At 42.7% G+C, this 7,934-nt stretch overlaps 1 pseudogene; it reads left to right on the forward strand.

Annotated features, from left to right (window-relative positions):
* The first annotated feature begins 398 nt into the window (after positions 1-398).
* On the forward strand, positions 399-2,818 carry LOC112306691 (exocyst complex component 3-like; annotated as a pseudogene).
* The last annotated feature ends 5,116 nt before the right edge of the window (positions 2,819-7,934 follow it).

Raw genomic sequence — 7,934 nt, forward strand, 5'->3', positions numbered from 1 at the left:
ATCCAGCACTCACTAAAGTGGTTGGAGTCAGTCTTATCTCTGCCTCAATTTATCCTTTTCTCTAGTAACCTAAATTAACCTCCAGATAGGCCAGCAAGCCTTCTTTTCTTCACCTTTCTGAGATATTGTAATGTTAATAGTCTTTACTCCATTTTTTTTCTTTAAGAAATAGATAAATAAAGAATTACCATGAATGACAGTGGAGAGACTCAAATGACGAAAACTAAGAGAAAAGAAATAGAAAATGGAGAAAACCCACAGATGATCTCGATATAATAACAGAAAGACTTCAAAGTAAATGTGATCAGCATGTTCAAGAACTGGGAGACACTTCCAGGCAGGTACAGAATGTCAGTGTGGAGGGGTCACCCCAGTATGACAGGTGCGGGCATTCTGCCCACTTTTTAACCATGAAGAAAACAAACCAGGAGGCTCCTGCTACAGTGGTCCGAAGGTTTGGTGGGATGCTTCAGGGCCTGCAGCAGTGGAACAAAGTGGAGCAGTAAAACAGAGAAGAGGCCAGATTGAAGGCCCCTATCAAGTTGTATGGGGTGTGCATGGGCCTGAGCAAGCCCCACAATGCACTGAGTGATGTCAAAGACATCCACCATCATCAGCAACGACTGGAGTAGAGCATCAAAACCATCGGGAGCCTCAGGCACATGAAGGACGCCTTGTTTGTGCAGCTCAGCCAGCTTGCTAAAACGGCAGAGAACCTCAAGCATATCTCAGTGACCCAGACTGTGAGGAGACCCAGGACCTCATTAAACAAGGGCTCACTCTCCTGCAGGCTCACCAGAAGTTAATGGACCTGGAGTGCTCCCAAGATGGGAATGTATGAGCAGCACTGCGTGGAAAGTGGGAACACGCACAACTTGATCCTTATCCATGGTTGTCCAGAGGCACAGGGGGCCTCTCCGACGAGCTAGCCAAGCCGCTGTGGATGGTGCAGCAGAGGTCACTGGTCGCCATCCCCCATGACTCCAGTTTGCTAGTCTTGGTTGTCAGGCTCACTGAAAGGGGGAAAAAATTGACAGGTGCACACCTGACCAAAAAAAGTAAACTAGTCTGTCCCTTCCAGGAGGTCCAAGAATTGAAAGGAGAAAATGTCTGCCATCTTGGAGAGAAATACGAGAATGGAGAGCACACGGGCAGACATCGGGGAGTCTGACAAGAGGTGGTTTGTCTGCCACCTGGAAATCACAAGTAAGTACATCCTGGATGACCTCATCTTTGCCTAAAGCCTGATGGTTAGGTGTGTTCTGCCCTACTATGAGGTTTTTAGAAACCTCCTGCATGTGAACCACAAGGCCCCGGGTACGTGGCTACAAGAGCTCGAGCTGGAAGACCGACAAGCAAATGAGATCATGAGCCTGTTGTGGGCCTTAAACACCTACCCCGGCACAGAGATGACGGGGACCGTGGAGCTGGCCCCGGAAGCGCACTTCAACGGCCTGGAGGGTTCACCTTCTCCAAACATGGTCTCTGAGCTGTTCCACACGTACGTGTCAGCTCTCTCCTCAAACATCATTGCCTGGCTGCAGAAAGTCCCAGAAACAGACAAGGAAGACTGGATTAAAAAAAACACCAAGCCTGAAGCTGACCGGTGTGGGTACTACCACCCAACAATCCCTGTCATCATCTTCCAGATGTTCGAACAGCTGTCTTCAAGTTGCTGCTCAGACACATACACGAAGATTTGAAAATAATGGTACTAGTTTGTGTCTTCAGTTACACAGATACAAAGATGAAGCTCGGTTGTACAAAGAAATATACATGGGAAACTAGCAGTATATACAATAATAGCAATTATCAGTCACTGCCAGAACCCATAGGCAGTTTAAAAAAGAAGCACTTAAGAAATGAAATAGAAGAGGGTGTATCTCTGAGCCAACCACACATGGATGGGGTTGGAGACACGATTGCACCGGAGAGCTGCTGCGGCCTGCCAGAGGGGGTCTTCCGGGGTCTGGAGCGACATCTCAATGAGCTGATGCCACAGAAGTGGCTCCGGCTCAAACACTATAGGCATCATCTGTGCCACCATGGAAGAATAGCTCAAAGATTTTTGCCAAAATTGAAAGGCCATTTAAGTGAAATCATATGGTATTTAGTGAAATCATATGGTATTTGTTTTTCTCTGACTGGTTTATTTCACTTAGCATAACATTCTTACAAGCCAAATAGAACTAACAAGCAAAATAGGAACAGACTCATAGCGAGCAGGCTGACAGCTCTGGGTGATGATGGGGATGGGGGTTGAAGGATTGAGCAAAAAGGAAAAGGACTCTTGGGCATGGACAAGAGTGTGGTGATTGTAGGGGGTGGATATAACGGGGACAAATGATGATTGAAAAAATACAATGAAAATAAATTAAACGATAAAAGGCCATATAAAAACAGGATGATAGTGAGTGGTGGTGGAGTAGCCACGGATCCTCACGCAGAAGCATATCTCATTCCAGAGTCCACAGGGGCACGAGCAGGGTGCTGAGAGGCGGGTTAGGGAGGCTGAGCATCTCCTTCTGGTTCCAGAAGCTAGCTCCTGGACTTGGTGAAGGTATGGATGGCAAAGGTTATTAAGCTAATAGACCCTTCTCTGCGCTACCTGGAAGTCTCAACTCCGGTCGGCAAATACCCAGACATCAAGGATGACTACATCAGCACGCTGCTGGTCGTGCCAGGGGACACCAGCTGGGACATGAAGAGCAGATCATCGAGACTCTGGAACAGGGCCCAAAGCAGGCAAATCAAAATGACGTGTCCATCTTCAGGGAAGTCAGTTCTGAGTCTGACCGTGGCAAAGCTTCTCAAGTAGCCAGTCAGGTTCCAGCTTTGTGGACATTTTCTGCACTGATCGCATCCACCGTCGGAAAGATATTTAAGCAAGAGTGACTCTCAAGGCCCCCCATTAGGTGTTTTAGTCCCTAGCGTCTGTCTCTTCAGGAGCCAAGCTTGTTGTTTGTGAGGTGCCCGAGCACATGGCTTCTTGACTAACAATTCCTCTGCCATCTGTGATTCTTCAGGCTTTCTCATTTTTATTGTCACCATCCTTTGTGAGGCAGGATGCTGATGTCCAGCGCCTCACGGTTGGTTGTTTTTCACGGTGGTTAAAAGGGGACAGAGGCTGTGTCTTCAGTCATGTCTTGGCCCTCACTCTCTTCTGCATGGTGTACGACTTCTGAAATCCCGGTACTTAATAAAAGAGTCTAAAGTCTCGCAGAGAAATGAAAATTAGAGAAAGAAAAATTGGATGACAAGATGGATACATTTACCGAATTTGTTTATTAGCTCTAATTGTTCTTAGTGGAGCCTTTAGAAACTTCTAAATATAAGATTGTCATCTGCATACATAGACAATTTTACTTCTTCCTTTTTCATTTGAATGTGTTTTACTTTTCTAACTTGCCTAATTTCTCTGACTTTCAGTACTATGTTGAATAAGAGTGAAGAGTGGGTACCCCTGTCTTGATCCGATCTTAGAGGAAAAGCTTTCAACCTTGTACATTGTTTTATAATTTTCAGCCTTCAAGTCTTTCATCTCTTCGGTTAGATTTATTCCTGAGTATTTTGTTGTTTTTGATGGATTGTAAATGGGGCTGTTTTCTTAGTTTCTTTTTCGATGGTTCATTGTTTGTATATAGAAATGCAACTAAATTTTTCATGTTGATTTTGTATCCTGCAACTTTACTGATTTTATCTACTAGTTCTAACAAGTTTTTCTATGTATAAGATCATGTCATTTGCAAAGGTAACTGTATTCTTCCTTCCGAATTTGAATGCCTTTTCTTTCTTTTACCTGCCTAACTGCTGTGGCTATAACTTCCAACACTATGTTGACTAGAAGTGGTGAGAGTGGGCATGTTTTTGAATGGGCACATTTGTGTTTTTATCCTTTAATCTTTGTTAGCATTTTATAAATAAAATCCCTGACAATTCCAATATTTCTGTTCTTAGCAATCTAAATTTTTATGTTTTGTTTCTGCTGACTTTTAGCTTTACCTGCATTCTGTTGTCTTTTCTTTTAAGAATATTGTTGATCTTGGTCTGTGGTATCATTTATTAAATGATTTCTGCTTCCTAATAATAACTTCATAATAGTCATCAGCCCCTAGGTCAACTGCATCCCTGCAAGCTGTCCACTTTTGCGGGCTACCAACCTGCTGCATCTCTGGCTATAGTATATGGATCTTTGTTCGCTTCTCTGTTTTAAAGTGTAGTCCATAAAGAGTTCCTCTAATTTTTGTGTAGCCAACAATGCCTCAAAACACATTTCCTATGCAGGGTGTATATTTTCTTCAGTGAAAGGGCCCTCCCAGAACACCTGTCAACTATAGTGGCAGAAACAAAAGTTCTAGCTTATTTTGGCTAGAAAGCAAATGAGATGTTTTCACGACCAACTTTGATAAACTCTGGCCAAAAGCAATGCTAGGCAGGGGTCAGGTGGAAGTAAGACACAGAGATGGCAGAGGTAGACGCCAATGAACTCAATTATTCTTCAATTCCAAAACCATCTGGCATTTTGCGGAGTGACAGTTTGGGGGAATTAGGAAGAGAAAAGCACTCTTGGCATGTACGCTGGCCTCCTTATGGAGGGCCCTGGCAGAGGTAGTGGCATGCGGGCTTAACAAATCAGATCAGATGCTGTTATTGTGCAGAGGGAGCACGTACAGTTTATACCATGAAGTTGTTGATTGGCTTCTAGAAATCTGTATGTATATAATTCTCACATTCTTGTACCCTTTCTTTTACCTTTCTTAAAAAGTGACTTAAGATAATCTGTCACAGGACCAAAGAAATTAGACTTCCTGTTCCCACTGCAGAGAGCCCCTCAGGGATGTCCCGGGTTGCAGGTCTCTCCAGAGTGGCCTGAATGGGGTTGGAAGAGCAACCTAGAGCCTTTGCAACTAGGAAGAGGTTAAGCTCATGTGTCACCAAATGTCTGGCTGTCTCCCATCACGGCAAGAACTGTTCTATTATTTTTAACAGCAAAGGCCAATCACCTCAACAGTTCAACATTTCTTTTGAGTGGTCAATTGATTTTACACATGGATTTTACCTGTGTTTTTGACGTTGAATCTGCTATAGGAGCCTCCAAACAAGCTGATTCTGTGTTGGATGATGGGATACGAAATGCAACCAGCACACTGGTGCAAAGAGTAATGATTAAACTGCTTCCACCTGGCAAATGGGAATAAAACACACAGATATTTGAGAGATGGAAATACTTGCTTTGGGGTGCCTGAAAGCCACCTTTATTTTTCATAAAATACAAAGCAGACAGCTACAATTTCAGCTGACTGAATTCCTGTTGTCCTGGCTCCTAGAATAGCCTCAAAATAAGTTTTACTTTGATAACAAAGCTAGAAAACACAGATTTCAATAAGCCCAGCCCTTTGTTGAGGGGACCAGGGGCTTCATCAGAGACAGGAGAAGTAACTCTGACTCTTATGGAACCTGTGTAATTAAGAATTTGATTTAGATGTCTTCTTTAATGGATGTCCACAAATGAACGTGCACTAAAACGGACTTGTCTCTTTATAAAATTATCAGTACTCGGCTGACTGCTACTGGTATTTGAAATCATGAATCTCAGCGGCAGTGCTATCCAAAATATGTGTACATTACGAAAAATCAGATTGGCAGTTGTCTATGTAGAGGGAGCAGAACCTTTGATTGGCAACCCCTCCCAGATGTTGTTAGTGGGGACATGATTGTTGAATTCTGACCAGGGCTGGAAGGCTGGGTCTCTTGGTATGGTGGAAGGGGACCTTAGAATTTTACTGGGTGACTGTTTACCAATCACCATAGAAGTATTTTGATACTATATTGACCAATATTGTCATGTCAGTGAATCCTGGCCACATATCAGTCTCTTGAGAGACTTTTCTAGAAGTCCTACTACTTTCCAGATGAAACATGTAATATTCATTTGGTCATGTGGCTGAGATTATTTTGAGAGTCCTTATATTATTTTTTTTCCAATCAAAGTGGTTGTTAGTTGCTTGACTTATTTTCTTAGCCCTTATTCTTTCTTCAACCCACTGCAGTTGGTCTTTCTATTAGACACACCACGGAAACAATTCTTGTCAAGGTCACCAGGCACCTGCGTGTAATTCTGTTCAGGGGCTAACTCTGTGGTCTTATTTCACGTGAACTCTCAGCATTGTACATAGATTATCATTTCTTCTTCTGAGAACCCTTCACTTATTTCACTTTCACGATGCCTCCTTTCCCATTGGTTGCTCCTTCCCAGGCATACTGACTAGACCCCATTATTAGAATGTTCCAGCGCTCAGCCCTGGCTGGTGTGGCTCAATAGATTGAATGCCAGCCTGCAAACCAAAGGGTGACTGGTTCGATTCCCAGTTAGGGCACATGCCTGGGTTGTGGGCCAGGTCCCCAGTAGGGGGCACACGAGAGGCAATCACATTAATATTTCCCCCCTCTCTTTCTCTCTACCTTCCTCTCTCTCTAAAAATAAATAAATAAAATTGTAAAAAAAAATGTTCCAGAGCTCAGACCTAGACTGCCTCATCTTCTCTATGTGTATTATCTTCCTTGGTGACTTCATTCAAGTCCATAACTTCGAATATCTTCTATATGTTGATGACTTTAAAATTGATCCCTTCAGCCTTTATATCTCCCTTAGCTTCATGTGTTTACTGATTTCAACACCAGGATTCCTGATAGTACGTGAAATTTAACATGGCCAAGACAGAACACTGATTCCACCATCTCCCGGCCCTGATCCTTTCCACCTCCATTATACTACATCTCAGTTAACTCCACCCACATGTACCCAGTTGCCCGGGGCCAACAGAGGAAGGAAGGCCCTGTCCTTTCTTTTCCTGGGGCCCATAGCCAAACAATAGGAAGTTCTGTCACTTCTTCCTCTAAAACACAACTTGGTTCTGTGTACTCATTGACCACCTAGTTCACCCTAGTTTATCACTTTAAAACTGGACTATTTTCCTGGCCCCCTAAGAGATTTTATTTTAAATTACAAGTAAATTAGTTTTCAGGGTTTTTTTTAAAAACGACTCATTGCTTCCATTCACTACTGTATTCTTGTTACTTAGAATAGTGCTTCTCACATATTAGATTCTGTGAATAGATATTAGATGAACGAATTAATAATAAACATGAGTTTTTATACTAAAAAAATACTTTTCATAGTTTTGCAAAAATCTTACTTAATTGACAAATAAATGTATAATTCATCAAAACATGTGTCCTGAAGTTACCTACCACTAAAGACAGGAACAAACGCAGTTCAGAATATGGCAGCTCATTATTTTACTGCTATCAAAGATATTCTGTGTTTAGGCATTTTTACACATGGGGTTCTGATCTGAGATTCAGAGGAAATCTTCCTAGCCTGCTGCTGAAGAGTTCGCACTCAAAGAAGTCTGCGAGAATTGTTCTTTTGAAAATATTCTTCAGAAAGTCTGTGCTTTCTTAACCCATGTGTTTAGAGTAGACTATTAAGTTTCACCCTTAATAGAACCTCCTACGTTCTTAAGTCACTCCAACATTTCCCAAACACGCTCCTCACTGCATTCTCATTTTATTCTTGCCTTTTAATAATCTTCAAACCAGATAACCTAAGAAACCCTCATTAGGCAAACATTGTCTTCCTACTGGGGTAAGGGAAAGCTGATCATTGGTCATGTGTGGAATGCAGAATAAAGCTGTCTTAAAGGCTGAGAGGCACGGGCTCCAGTTCTGGCTCTGCTGATTTGTTGGACATGAATTTGGGGGAGTGGCCTAACTTTTCCGAATATCATTTTTTGACCCAAGAATGGTTGCTAACAATGCCTCCCTTATAAGGTGCTTGTGAGGATAGGAAAATTCTACCTGGGTCAGTGCACACAGTTAAAGTGCAGACCCCATGCCTGGAGCTGGTTGATTTTGGAAAGCTGCTTTGTTCT

Source organism: Desmodus rotundus, chromosome 13, assembly GCF_022682495.2.
Source record: "Desmodus rotundus isolate HL8 chromosome 13, HLdesRot8A.1, whole genome shotgun sequence".
Lineage (NCBI taxonomy): Eukaryota > Metazoa > Chordata > Mammalia > Chiroptera > Phyllostomidae > Desmodus > Desmodus rotundus.